Genomic DNA, 12,706 nt, shown 5'->3' with positions numbered 1-12,706 from the left:
TCTCCAGTAGCTGGGATTCCAGGCGCCCGCCACCACACTGGGGTAATTTTTGTGTTTTTAGTAGAGACAGGGTTTCGCCACGGTGGCCAGGCTGGTCTGGAACTCCTGACCTCAGGTGATCTGCCCACCTCGGCCTCCCAAAGTGCTGGGATTACAGGCGTGAGTCACTGCACCTGGCCTATAGTAACTTTTTTAAATAGGTTGTGGTGGACAAAAATCCACAGAAATAATAAACAGAAAAATCCATTTATTAACACTTTATATTTTGTTCTCTAAACAAAAGGTTTCTCATTTTTTAAATTTAAATGATGATGGCCTGTAACAGATGAAGCATCTAAAAATTGAAATAAATATATACATTTTTAACATAAAATATTTTAACATATTTTAGCACAAAATCCTTTAAGATTTTAATTTATATCTTTTTGTTACCTTCCATATACTCTCTTGATACATTACCCATTACGTTGATTGTTAACATACGCTCAAGTCAAGATCTTTTATTATGTGAGGTCATCAGTCAGTGATAACAGATATTGATGAATTAGTCTCCTCATCAGAAATTGAGCAACATTTTCATTCAAGACGATACATGGGCCTTTAAAACATATTCAATAATATTGAGTCTCAGTCTTCTCCTATTTTCTGAATGTGCATTTAGACCTTTATACATCTATCTACCCACCCATTTATTAAATTTTCAGCATTTACTTTCTACTCCAACGACCAGAACCATGTTTGTCTTGTTCGCTGCTGTACTCCTATTGCAAGAACCTAGAACATAGTAGGAGCTCATTAAACTCTGAGAATTCAAAATAAGTGAATAGAGGTTGTAGCAGGAAGGAGTCTAAGATAGCCCCTATGACCTTCATTTCCTCATGTTACCCTGTTGATATCTCACACGGCAAAGGAGTCTTGCAGATGTCACTAAGGCTAATAATCCATCAGTCTTAAGACAGGGAGAGTATCTGGGTAAACCTAACCTAATCACACCAAAACTTAACAATCAGGGAGTTTTCTACAACTGAGAGTAAAGAATGGGAAGTCAGAGAGTTTCAGAGTCCAAGAAGCATTTATAGCACCCTTACTGACTTTGAAGATGCTTTGCTTCTTCTTTTGAGTTCAGTTTGAGATTATCTTTCTAATAATTGATTAGATTTTATTCTTGTAAAAAAAGAGATAATTTAAAAGAATCTATTTTTAAATACTCTGAGGAGGGTGATACTAGGGGTGCTGGTTGTCCTGTTTTAACTTTGTCTTAATTTCTAATGTAATTAAATTTTGAGTAGGTAATGTGACCTGTGTGGTTTTTATTTTAAAAAATATATTGAGGTTTTATATAATCTATTTGTAAATTTTCAATGGAAACTTGAAAAGATACTGTTTCACATATTATTGTATATATATATTATTTTTTTTTTTTTTTGAGACGGAGTCTCGCTCTGTCCCCCAGGCTGGAGTGCAGTGGCGCGATCTGGGCTCACTGCAAGCTCCGCCTCCCGGGTTCACGCCATTCTCCTGCCTCAGCCTCCGAGGAGCTGGGACTGCAGGCGCCCGCCACCACGCCCGGCTAATTTTTTGTATTTTTAGTAGAGACGGGGTTTCACCGTGTTAGACAGGATGGTCTCGATTTCCTGACCTCGTGATCCGCCTGCCTCAGCCTCCCAAAGTGCTGGGATTACAGGCGTGAGCCACCTCGCCCGGCCTAATTATTTGTTTTTTTTTTTTTGAGACGGAGTCTCCCTGTCGCCCAGGCTGGAGTGCAGTGGCTCGATCTCGGCTCACTGCAAGCTCCGCCTCCCGGGTTCACGCCATTCTCCTGCCTCAGCCTCCCGCGCAGCTGGGACTGCAGGCGCCCGCCACCTCGCCCAGCTAATTTTTTGTATTTTTAGTAGAGACGGGGTTTCACCGTGTTAGCCAGGATGGTCTCGATTTCCTGACCTCCTGATCCGCCCACCTCAGCCTCCCAAAGTGCTGGAATTAAAGGCGTGAGCCACCTCGCCCGGCCTAATTATTTGTTTTTTAAAAGATGGTACATAGGAAGAAGTAAATCAGGAAAGGTGGATAGTGATTGGTGGCAGTAGAAGTGAGTCAGTGTTACAGTTACTATTGCTGCTTAAGAAACTACCCCAAATGGCCTGGGCGCGGTGGCTCACGCCTGTAATTCCAGCACTTTGGGAGGCCGAGGCGGGCGGATCATGAGTTCAGGAGATCAAGACCATCCTGCCTAACACGGTGAAACCCCGTCTCTACTAAAAATACAAAAGTTAGCCTGGCGTGGTAGCGGGCGCCTGTAGTCCCAGCTACTCGGGAGGCTGAGGCAGGAGAATGGCCTGAACCCGGGAGGGGGAGCTTGCAGTGAGCCGAGATTGCGCCACTGCGCTCCATCCTGGGCGACAGAGGGAGACTCCATCTCAAAAAAAAAAAAAAAAAAGAAAAAAAGAAAAAGAAAAAAGAAACTACCCTAAATTTAATAAGGTAAAACAACGACCACTTCATTATATCTCATGGATCCTATAGGTGAGAAATTCCAGCAGGATTCATCTGAGTGATTCTTCCTCTCTCACATCATTAACTAGGGTGACTCAGTGCTAGTCGGCTGGCAAACAAGTCAGTCTGGAAGGTGCAAGGTGCTTTTTTTCTGTCTTATAAATTGGTGGGGTTGTCTGGAAGGCAAGGCTCAGATGGGAGGGACTCTTAGTTATAGTGCCTGCACAGGGTAAATTTCTTTTTTTTTTTTTATTTTTGAGACGGAGTCTCACTGCCCCCCAGGCTGGAGTGGTGTGGCCCGATCTCGGCTCACTGCAAACTCTGCCTCCCGGGTTCACGCCATTCTCCTGCCTCAGCCTCCCGAGTAGCTGGGACTACAGGCGCCCACCACCAGGGCCAGCTAATTTTTTGTATTTTTAGTACAGACGGGATTTCACCGTGTTAGCCAGGATGGTCTCGATCTCCTGACCTCGTGATCCACCCGCCTCGGCCTCCCAAAGTGCTGGGATTACAGGCCTGAGCCACCGCGCCCGGCCTGCACAGGGTAAACTTCTTATATGGCTGCTGGCTTTCCGCAGATCAAACACTCCAAGGGAACCAGGTGGAAAATGCCTGGTCTCTTTTTATCTCACCTTAAAGATCAGGTAGAATTACTTGTCATACTCTATTGATTGTAGCAGTCACAAGCATGTCCAGATTTAGGGAAGGGAGACATAGACCTATTTTTTGATGAGAAGAATATCAACCTGTTTTTGGACTATGTTTAAAACTGCCACACATGACAATTACACACCAGGTAGAAGGCATTTGGGGAGAGACTTGAAGGAAATGAGGAGGAATCATGCTCTGCTGAAAAAAGAGCATTCCAAAGAGAGACCACAGCTTGGGCAAAAGCCCTGAGTCAGAATCATGTGGACTTATTCTTAGAACAGCATCGAGGAAGCCATTATAGCTGGAGTAGAATGAGGAGGGGGAAGAGTATTAGTAGATGGTGGCAGAGAAATAAACATGAGAAGATGGATGATGGAACAAGGGCCTTGTAAGTCGTTTTAAGGACTTTGGCTGTTCCTCAAACTGACATGGGACCATTGAAAGATTTTTTTATTTTTTATTTTTTAAATTTAACTTTTAAGGTCAGTGGTACACGTGCAGGTTTGTTATGTAGGTAAACTTGTGTCATGGGGGTTTGTTGTACGGATTATTCCATTACCCACATGGTAAACCTGATACCCACTAGTTGTTTTTCCTGATCCTCTCCCTCCTCCCAGCTTTCACCCTCCTTTTCAAAATAAGACATACATGCAGCCAACAAACATGGAAAAAAAGCTCAGCATCACTGATCATTAAAGAAATGCATGATCAGAAGAAAAAGAAATCAGAAGTACAATAAGATACTATCTCACACCATTCAGAATGATTATTATTAAAAAGTCAAAAAATAACAGATGCTGGCAATATTGTAGAGAAAAAGCAACATTTCTACACTGTTGGTGGGAGTGTAAATTAGTTCAGCCATTGTGGAAGACAGTGTGGTGACTCCTCAAAGACCTAAAAGAACTACCATTCGACCCAGCAATCCTCTTACTGGGTATATACCCAAAGGAATATAAATTGTTCTGTCATAAAGACGCATGCATATGTTTATTGCAGCACCATTCACAGTAGCAAAGGCATGGAATCAACATAAATGCCCATCAATGGTAGACTGGATAAAGAAAATGTAGTATATATACACCATGGCATATTATGCCACCATAAAAGATGAGATCATGCCCTTTGTAGGAACATGGATGGATCTGGAAGCCATTATCCTTAGCAAACGAATGCAGGAACAGAAAACCAAATACTGCATGTTCCCACTTATAAGTGAGAGTCAAAGGGGAGAATGCATGAACACATAGAGGGGAACAACATTGAAAGATATAAGCAAAGAAGTGATATCATCTGAATTGCATTTCTGAGATTTCTGTGGCACTTGTGTAAAAAATAGCTGAAAGGAATCAATGGCAGAAGCTGGGAGACCAATTAAGGAGCTTTTGCAATAAACATAAGAGGAAATAAGTGTGGCTTAGACTAGGAATCGTCAAGTTGGAAGTGCTCATATTCAAATGTGGTCAGAATCTGGACATTTTGAGTGAGCCTACAGAAAGCTTTAATACTATCTCAAAATAAAGGATATAGAAGGTTTTTCCTTTCTCTTGCCCTGAAACCTTCTGTATCCTTTATTTTGAGATAGTATTAAAATTCTTACTATCTTACAATTCTTACCATCTTGTTTTATAACTTGGAACACGATTATAATTATAGTATTGTTAAATATTTTATTTTTATTTTATAATTATACTTTAAAAATATTATTTTGGTAAATAATCATAAAATTTGAAAAATAAATCTTTCCATTAACTGAATCAATTGTCCCCTTGCAGGATTTTGGAATCACAACTTCCTAATCCTTGAAAGATTAATTTTGATTACTTTTCTAATATGTACCCATATGTCTTTGAGTAAATTTTTATTGGAAGGACAAATCAGTGCTGGATATACAGATGCCATTGCTTTGTATTCAGGTAAAAACAACCTCATATTTATGATCCTCTTGATCATATTTTTATTCTCTTAAAATCTTTATGTCTTCTAATAATGTTAACAGAGAAGAAAAAAAGTCTTATCTAAGCCTGACTTTTTATTTTTAAGGAAGTTTTTTTCTTTATTTGTAAAATTCAGGAGTTTGGCTAGTTGTTATTTAAACATGGAGTACTCTTCCTTGTTTCTTGCCCCTCCTTGACTAGAAGCTGGTTGGTGCTTTTATTATTCGTACTTCAGTGATAGCTTTGATTATTGTTTCAGATCTCGTTGCCCTTGTGTCTTTCCCCAGTACACAAACTATTCTCGAGGTGGAACCTGTGGTCTCTGGCATACCCATCCGCCTTCTTCTCTGTCACTAGTTCATCTCTTTCTTTGCCCTCCGGAGCTCTGATTCAATCACTGCTTGAACTTTTCAGTGTGTCAGTTTCCTTCTCCATGTGTTTCCCTGTGGATGGAAAATCTTCCCTTGCACTTTAGTTTTCATAGAAGCTTCATCTCAGCTATCTCCCATTTTGTGATATGAGCCTCTTTTGTTATTGTAGCCTTCATCTCCTATTTCCTAAATTCCATGTGTTTCTACATACTGTTCATAGACAAATAGTTTAAAGCAATGTTCTATAGTTTCTTGTGGTTTGAAAGTCATATATTTTTAAATATGTTTTCTCCCCCTGAGAATTCAGCATACAGTTTCATTTTTCTTGTATGCAGGATGATTTTTAGGATTTTTTTCCTGTTATATTTTTTCCATTGTGGTTACCTAGAAGGTAGTGATTATTACCCCAAACCAGGGTTTGATATTGTGTTAGTCCACTTTCATACTGCTATGAAGAAATACCTGAGACTGGGTAATTTATAAAGAAAAAAAGGTTTAATGGACTCACAGTTCCACGTGGCTGGGGAAGCCTCACAATCATGGCAGAAGGCAAAGGAGGAGCAGAGACCTGTCTTACATGGTGGCAGGCAAGAGAGAGAGCATGTGCAGGGGAACTCCCCTTTATAAAACCATCAGATCTTGTGAGACTTATTCGGTTTCACAAGAACAGCACAGGGAAAAACCCATCCCCATGATTCAATTACCTCCCACTGGGTCCCTTCCATGACATATGGGGATTATGGGAGCTAGAATTCAAGATGAGATTTGGGTAGGGACATAGCCAAACCACATCATTCTCACCCTGGCACCTCCTGAATCTCATGTTCTCACATTTCAAAATCAATCATGCCTTCCCAACAGTCCCCCAAAGTTTTAACTCGTTTCAGCATTAACTGAAAAGTCCACAGTCCAAAGTCTCATCTGAGAAAACTCACTTCCACCTATGAGCCTGTAAAACTAAAATCAAGTTAGTTACTTCCTACATACAATGGGGGTACAGGCATTGGGTACTCCCAGTGTATTTACACCTGTTCCAAATGGGAGACATTGGTCAAAACAAAGGGGCTACAGGCTCCATGCAAGTCTGAAATCCAATAGGGCAGTCATTAAACGTTAAAGTTCCAAAATGATCTCCTTTGACTCCATGTCTCACATGCAGGTCACACTGACACAAATGGTGGTCTCCCACGGCCTTAGGCAGCTCTGCCTCTGTGACTTTGCAGGGTACAGCCTCCCTGGCTGCTTTCAGTAGCTGGCATTGTCTATGGCTTTTCCAGGTACACAGTGTAAACTGTGGGTGGATCTACCATTCTGGGTTCTGAAGGATGGTGGCCCTCTTTTCACAGCTCTACTAGGCAGTGCCCCAGTAGGGACTCTGTATGGGGGACAGAGCCCACATTTCACTCCTCTACTACCCTAAAAGAGGTTCTTCATGAGCCTCTGCGCCCGCCCCTGCCCCCCGCCCTGCCAAAGCAAACTTCTGCGTGGATATCCAGGTGTTTCCATACATTCTCTGAAATCTAGGTGGAGGGTCCCAAACCTCAATTCTTGACTTCTGTGCACCTGCAGGCTCAACATCTTGTGGAAGCTGCCAAGGCTTGGGGCTGCAACCTGGCCTGAGCTGTAGCCTGGTGTCTCCCATCCAAGCCATGGCTGGAGTGGCTGGAATGCAGGGCACCAAGTCTCTAGGCTGCACACAGCAGGGGGACCTGGACCTGCTCCAGGAAATCATTTTTCCATACTAGGCTTTTGAGCCTGTGATGGAAAGAGCTGCCCTGAAGGTGTGAAGGTCTTTCATGTCCTGGAGACATTTTCCCCATTGTCCTGGTGATTAACATTTGGCTCCTTGTTACTTATGCAAATTTCTGCAGGAGGCTTTAATGAAAGTCGGTTTTCCTTTTCTTTTCGGTTTTTTTTTTTTTTTTTTTTTTTGGATACGGAGTCTCACTCTGTTGCCCAGGCTGGAATGCAGTGGTACAATCTCGGCTCACTGCACCTTCAACCTCCTGGGTTCAAGCAATTCTCTTGCTTCAGCCTCTTGAGTAGCTGGGACTACAGGTGCACGCCACCACGCCTGGGTAATTGTTTGTATTTTAGTAGAGACGAGGTTTCACCATGTTGCTCCGGCTGGTCTCGAACTCCTGAGCTCAGGCAATCCGCCAACCTCAGCCTCCCAAAGTGCTAGGATTACAGGCCTGAGCCACTGCGCCCGGCCAAGGGTTTTTCTTTTCTATTGCATTATCAGGTGCAAATTTTCCAAACTTTTATGCTCTACTTCCTCTTGAACACTTTCCCACTTAGAAATTTCTTTCACCAGATACCCTAAATCATCTCTCTCAAGTTCAAAGTTCCATAGATCTCTGGGGCAGGAGCAAAATGCCACCAGTCTTTTTGCTAAAGCATAACAAGAGTCACTGTTGCCTAGTTCCCAACAAGCTCCTCATCTCCGTCTCCAGCCCAGACATTAGTGTTTATATCACTGTCTGCATTTTGGTCAAAGCCATTGAACATGTCTAGGAAGTTCAAAAGTTTCCCACATTTTCCTGTCTTCTAAGCCCTCCAAGTCTCTAGGAAGTTCCAAACTTTCCCACATTTTTCTGTCTTCTTCTGAGCCCTCCAAACTGTTCCAACCTCTGCTTGCTACCCAGTTCCAATGTCGCTTCCACATTTTTGGATATCTTAATAGCAGTACCCTACTCTACCAGTACCAATTACTGTCTTAGTGTATTTTTATACTGCTATGAAGAAATATCTGAGACTAGGTAATTTACAAAGAAAAAGAGGTTTTATGGACGCACAGTTGCAGGTAGCTGGGGAGGCCTCACAATCATGGCCAAAGGCGAAGGAGGAGCAAAGGCATGTCTCATATGGTGGCAGGCAAGAGTGTGTGCAGGGGATCTGCCCTTTCTGCCCTTTATAAAACCATCAGATCATGTGAGACTTACTCACTATCACAAGAACAGCACATAGAAAAACCCACTCTGATGATTCAATTACCTCCTACTGGGGCCCTCCCAGGACACATGGAGATCATGGGAGCTACAATTCAAGATGAAATTTAGGTAGGGACACAGCCAAGCCATATCATTAATATCTAACAGGAAATGATCATTTTTTAAATGATTCTACCTTTGAGAAATTGGCTAAGGCCCTTTCTCTGATCTGCGGGGGAGATAAGGTTGATAGGCACAGCTCCTCTCAGTAGTGAGGAAGCATTTATTGGAATAGCTCAGCTAAGCTGAAGTGGAGACCTCTAGTATCTTGTCTGGCTTGTTGTACAAGACATACACAATACCTAGCATGCACGGATAATGCAGGGTGCTGGTGGTGGCAAGAATGAGTGCTGGTTTATAGATTATTGATGTTACTGCTTTCTGGGTAAAGATTATAAAGGAAGACTGTATTTTACTTGAATCTTCAATGGCCAGTTGGTATGATGCAAGTTGCTTGTCAGTAGTTTCCTGTTTTGCTTTATAATCCCTCTCTACTGGCTCCCCAAACTTATTAAAATCCCATTGTACGAAATAACAATGTAACATAGGGAGGGAAGGAAAGAAAAGAGGCTGAGTTCATGCTTGGAGGGAAGCAAGAAGGGAGAGAAGAATGCCAGCGAGGTCATGTGACTGAGACCTGGGCCACTGGAGTTACAAATTGCTAGACTGGCAATTCTGCTGCCTCCCCTCCCAGGACTTTTCTTGAGTGAACTGTGTGCCCAGGCCTGACAGGCACCTGTACGTCATTGGTTTGTTCTTATTGTATCCTCTATCTTCTAAGGAGCTTAGTATGTAAGATATGTGAGAATGGCTAGTACCTGGCCCCTCAAAAAGTAAGAATGGAGCCATAAAGGAGTAAGTCCCCATTTTCTGGGACACTCCAAGAGCCTGACTCAGGCACAGGTTGGGGAGAGGCAACTACCATCTTACGTGAGTTTTTTTTTTTTTTTTGAGACGGAGTCTCGCCCTTTCGCCCAGGCTGGAGTGCAGTGGCCCGATCTCGGCTCACTGCAAGCTCCGCCTCCCGGGTTCACACCATTCTCCTGCCTCAGCCTCACAAGTAGCTGGGACTACAGGCACCCGCGACCACGCCCGCCTAATTTTGTTTTGTATTTTTAGTAGAGATGGGGTTTCACCATGTTAGCCACAATGGTCTCGATCTCCTGACCTCGTGATCCGCCCGCCTCGGCTTCCCTAAATGCTGGGATTACAGGCATGAGCCACCGCGCCCGGCCTTACATGAGTTTTATATTGAGGAAATTCTTCCATTTCATAAAATAAAATATGGATGGGCCAGTTTAACTTAATTGTTCTTATAGTTAGTAAAAATTCCTTCTAGATTAGTGAGCATATTGGGTGTCAGTTTTAGTAATTAGTATTTGTTGTTGTTGTTGTTGTTTTGGGTTTTTTGTTTTTTTTGAGATGGAGTCTCACTCTGTCAGGCTGCAAATTTACCAAACTTTTATGCTCTACTTCCTCTTGAACACTTTCCCACTTAGAAATTTCTTTCACCAGATACCCTCAATCATCTCTCTCAAGTTCAAAGTTCCATAGATCTCTGGAGCAGGAGCAGTGGTGCGATCTCGGCTCACTGCAAGCTCCACCTCCTGGGTTCACGCCATTCTCCTGCCTCAGCCTCCCGAGTAGCTGGGACTACAGGTGCCCGCCACCACGCCTGGCTAATTTTTTGTATTTTTTAGTAGAGACGGGGTTTCACCATGTTAGCCAGGATGGTCTCGATCTCCAGACCTCGTGATCCCCCCACCCCCCGCCTCGGCCTCCCAAAGTGCTGGGATGACAGGCGTGAGCCACTGCGCCCGGCCAATTAGTGTTGTTTTAAGTTTACATTGTTTGCTTTGTTTTACTGATTTTTTTTCTTTCTTTTTTAATGGGAACTTGGATGGGACTCCATTACAAAGTATCATCCAGATGCTGTTTAAAGTTGGGCCAAATCAGCATTAAAATGAAATTACGCATTCATGGGATTTGTTAGTAGAGTCGGTACTGTTTTGGAATGATTCATATAGCATTTGTAAGGGCCAACTCTGAGAGATAAATCATTGCTATAAATTATTTTTTAGGTTACTTTAGTATCAGTCATATATTCACTCACATAACAACTATGCATTGAGCTCATATGGTCCAAGGAATTTGCCAAGCCCTGGAACTAGAGGATGATTAAAACAGACATACTACTTGACCTCAACAAATGTACAGTCAAGAAGGAAGTTACAAGCATTAAGCAAATGACTGCACAAGTAATACTTAATTACAACAATAAGTGCATCCTGGAAAATAAATGTTATCAATCAACAGGTGCAAGGTGCAACCTAAATAATGAACAGGGAGAGACTCTCTAAAAGAACACTGGGTTGGGGATAGGGTATTTCGGTAGGAATACATGTGCCATAGTCAACTATGCATGCATTCGGGGAGGTAAAGGAAAACAAAAGTATCTAAAGAAAAAATGTAGAGGATTACACAATTGTTTTGACATAGTTATCCTTGATTACAAGGATCAATAACAAGGGTGGTGCCAGTCCAAGGTTGGACAGGCATTTGCTGGACATATGTCCTTGCAGAAGTGCTTTTTTACAAGGTTGCAATGGCAAGATTGTGGTTTTTGCCGTCTTTCCTGATAGTTCTTGTTATCAGGCATATGTGCATGAGAATTCTCCCTTCATTGCCTTCCCCAGCTGCATTTGGCATGCTCTATTTTTATTTCTAAAATAAATGACTCTATTTTAATTCTGAAAAGTTTGACATTTTTCTCTTTTGACCAAGATCTTTCCCTAAAAGTGTCACCACTCAGTCATCCTGCAGTTAGGTTTCAGTTGTCTCTCAGTGCTGGGTTGGGTCTGTCCTGGGTTGTTGGTCTGATCTCACATTGGAGGCAGTAAATGGTTACTAGGGGTCAGTGTTAAAACTCTTTTAGCTGTATTTGAGCAACAAGGGAAGTTTGTAGTGAGTGACACTCAGGCTTTCTGGAGTCCATTATTAAATTCAATTTTGTTTGTTTTGTAGTCTTTGGCTATTATCTAAAATTGCTGGGCCAGCATTATTCTGTTAGGAGTAGTCCTGCAGAAATTTAACAAGTAACAGATACAAAGTTTTAAAAGGTAAAATACAAAGCAAAATTAATAGTAATATTACAATCTCAGTTTGCATAGTAGTTTTGAGTCATTAATCTAGTTTTAAAGTAAACTAATTGAATAAATCACATGATTATTATCCTGTCATGTGAAAAAGAAGGCATTAAGAGGAGTAGAAGTCTCATTGTGATTTGGAGTTTTGTATCAGCATCTTGGGAAAAGCCATTACAGTGTGTAAACATCAATTTCTCATCCTAGTTTGCAGTTTGAATATCTCTGGTTATGGCATCAAGCAGTTTGGTGAAATCTTGTGTGGCCCATATACCAGGTATGAAATTCGCTTTTTAAAATTAATCTAGTTTCAACTTACAGGGCATCAAGAACAGAGCTGTTCCCATTTTTAGTAATTCTGTGGAAGAAAGTTAGATTGGAGGAATCTAAAAGAATTCAGTATCTAATCTAGTCTATAGGTAGATAACAAGAACTTGAATATAGTCACAGAGCTACAATCTAACAACACATGTGTTAAAGATTTTTTTATAAACAGCTTTTTCTCTCTACATTGATCACATAAGAATCTCAGATTTAAAAACCCCTTGAGCCTAGGAAGCTTCGCCAAGGCAGATTTTATGTGCAGTCTTAAAGTTCCTAGGCTTGCCAGGAAGTGATAATTTTTACTCACTGTAAGGCTGGGAAGCTTTGAAGGCAGACATTCTGTGCATGTTCTCATATATTATATTCTGTTTAAAGCCTTGGTAATGGAACCAATGTTTTCAATTGTATCCTTCTATAAGGAGATTGCAAATTTTTTTTTTTTTTTTGAGATGGAGTCTTGCTCTTTTGCCCAGGCTGGAGTGCAGTGGTGTGATCTTGGCTCACTGCAAGCTCCGCCTCCCGGGTTCACACCATTCTCCTGCCTCAGCCTCCCGAGTAGCTGGGACTACAGGTGCCCGCGAACACGCCCAGCTAATTTTTTGTATTTTTAGTAGAGACGGGGTTTCACTGTGTTAGCCAGGATGGTCTCCATCTCCTGACCTTGTGATCTGCCCACCTCAGCCTCCCAAAGTGCTGGGATTACAGGTGTGAGCCACTGCGCCCAGCCAGAGATAGCAAATTTTTATTGAACTTATGCAAATAATCATATGGCCATAAAAAATAAGAATACTCATAAA

This window comes from Pan paniscus, chromosome 16 (genome assembly GCF_029289425.2).
Source record: "Pan paniscus chromosome 16, NHGRI_mPanPan1-v2.0_pri, whole genome shotgun sequence".
Lineage (NCBI taxonomy): Eukaryota > Metazoa > Chordata > Mammalia > Primates > Hominidae > Pan > Pan paniscus.
Note: the sequence above shows the minus strand (reverse complement) of the source record.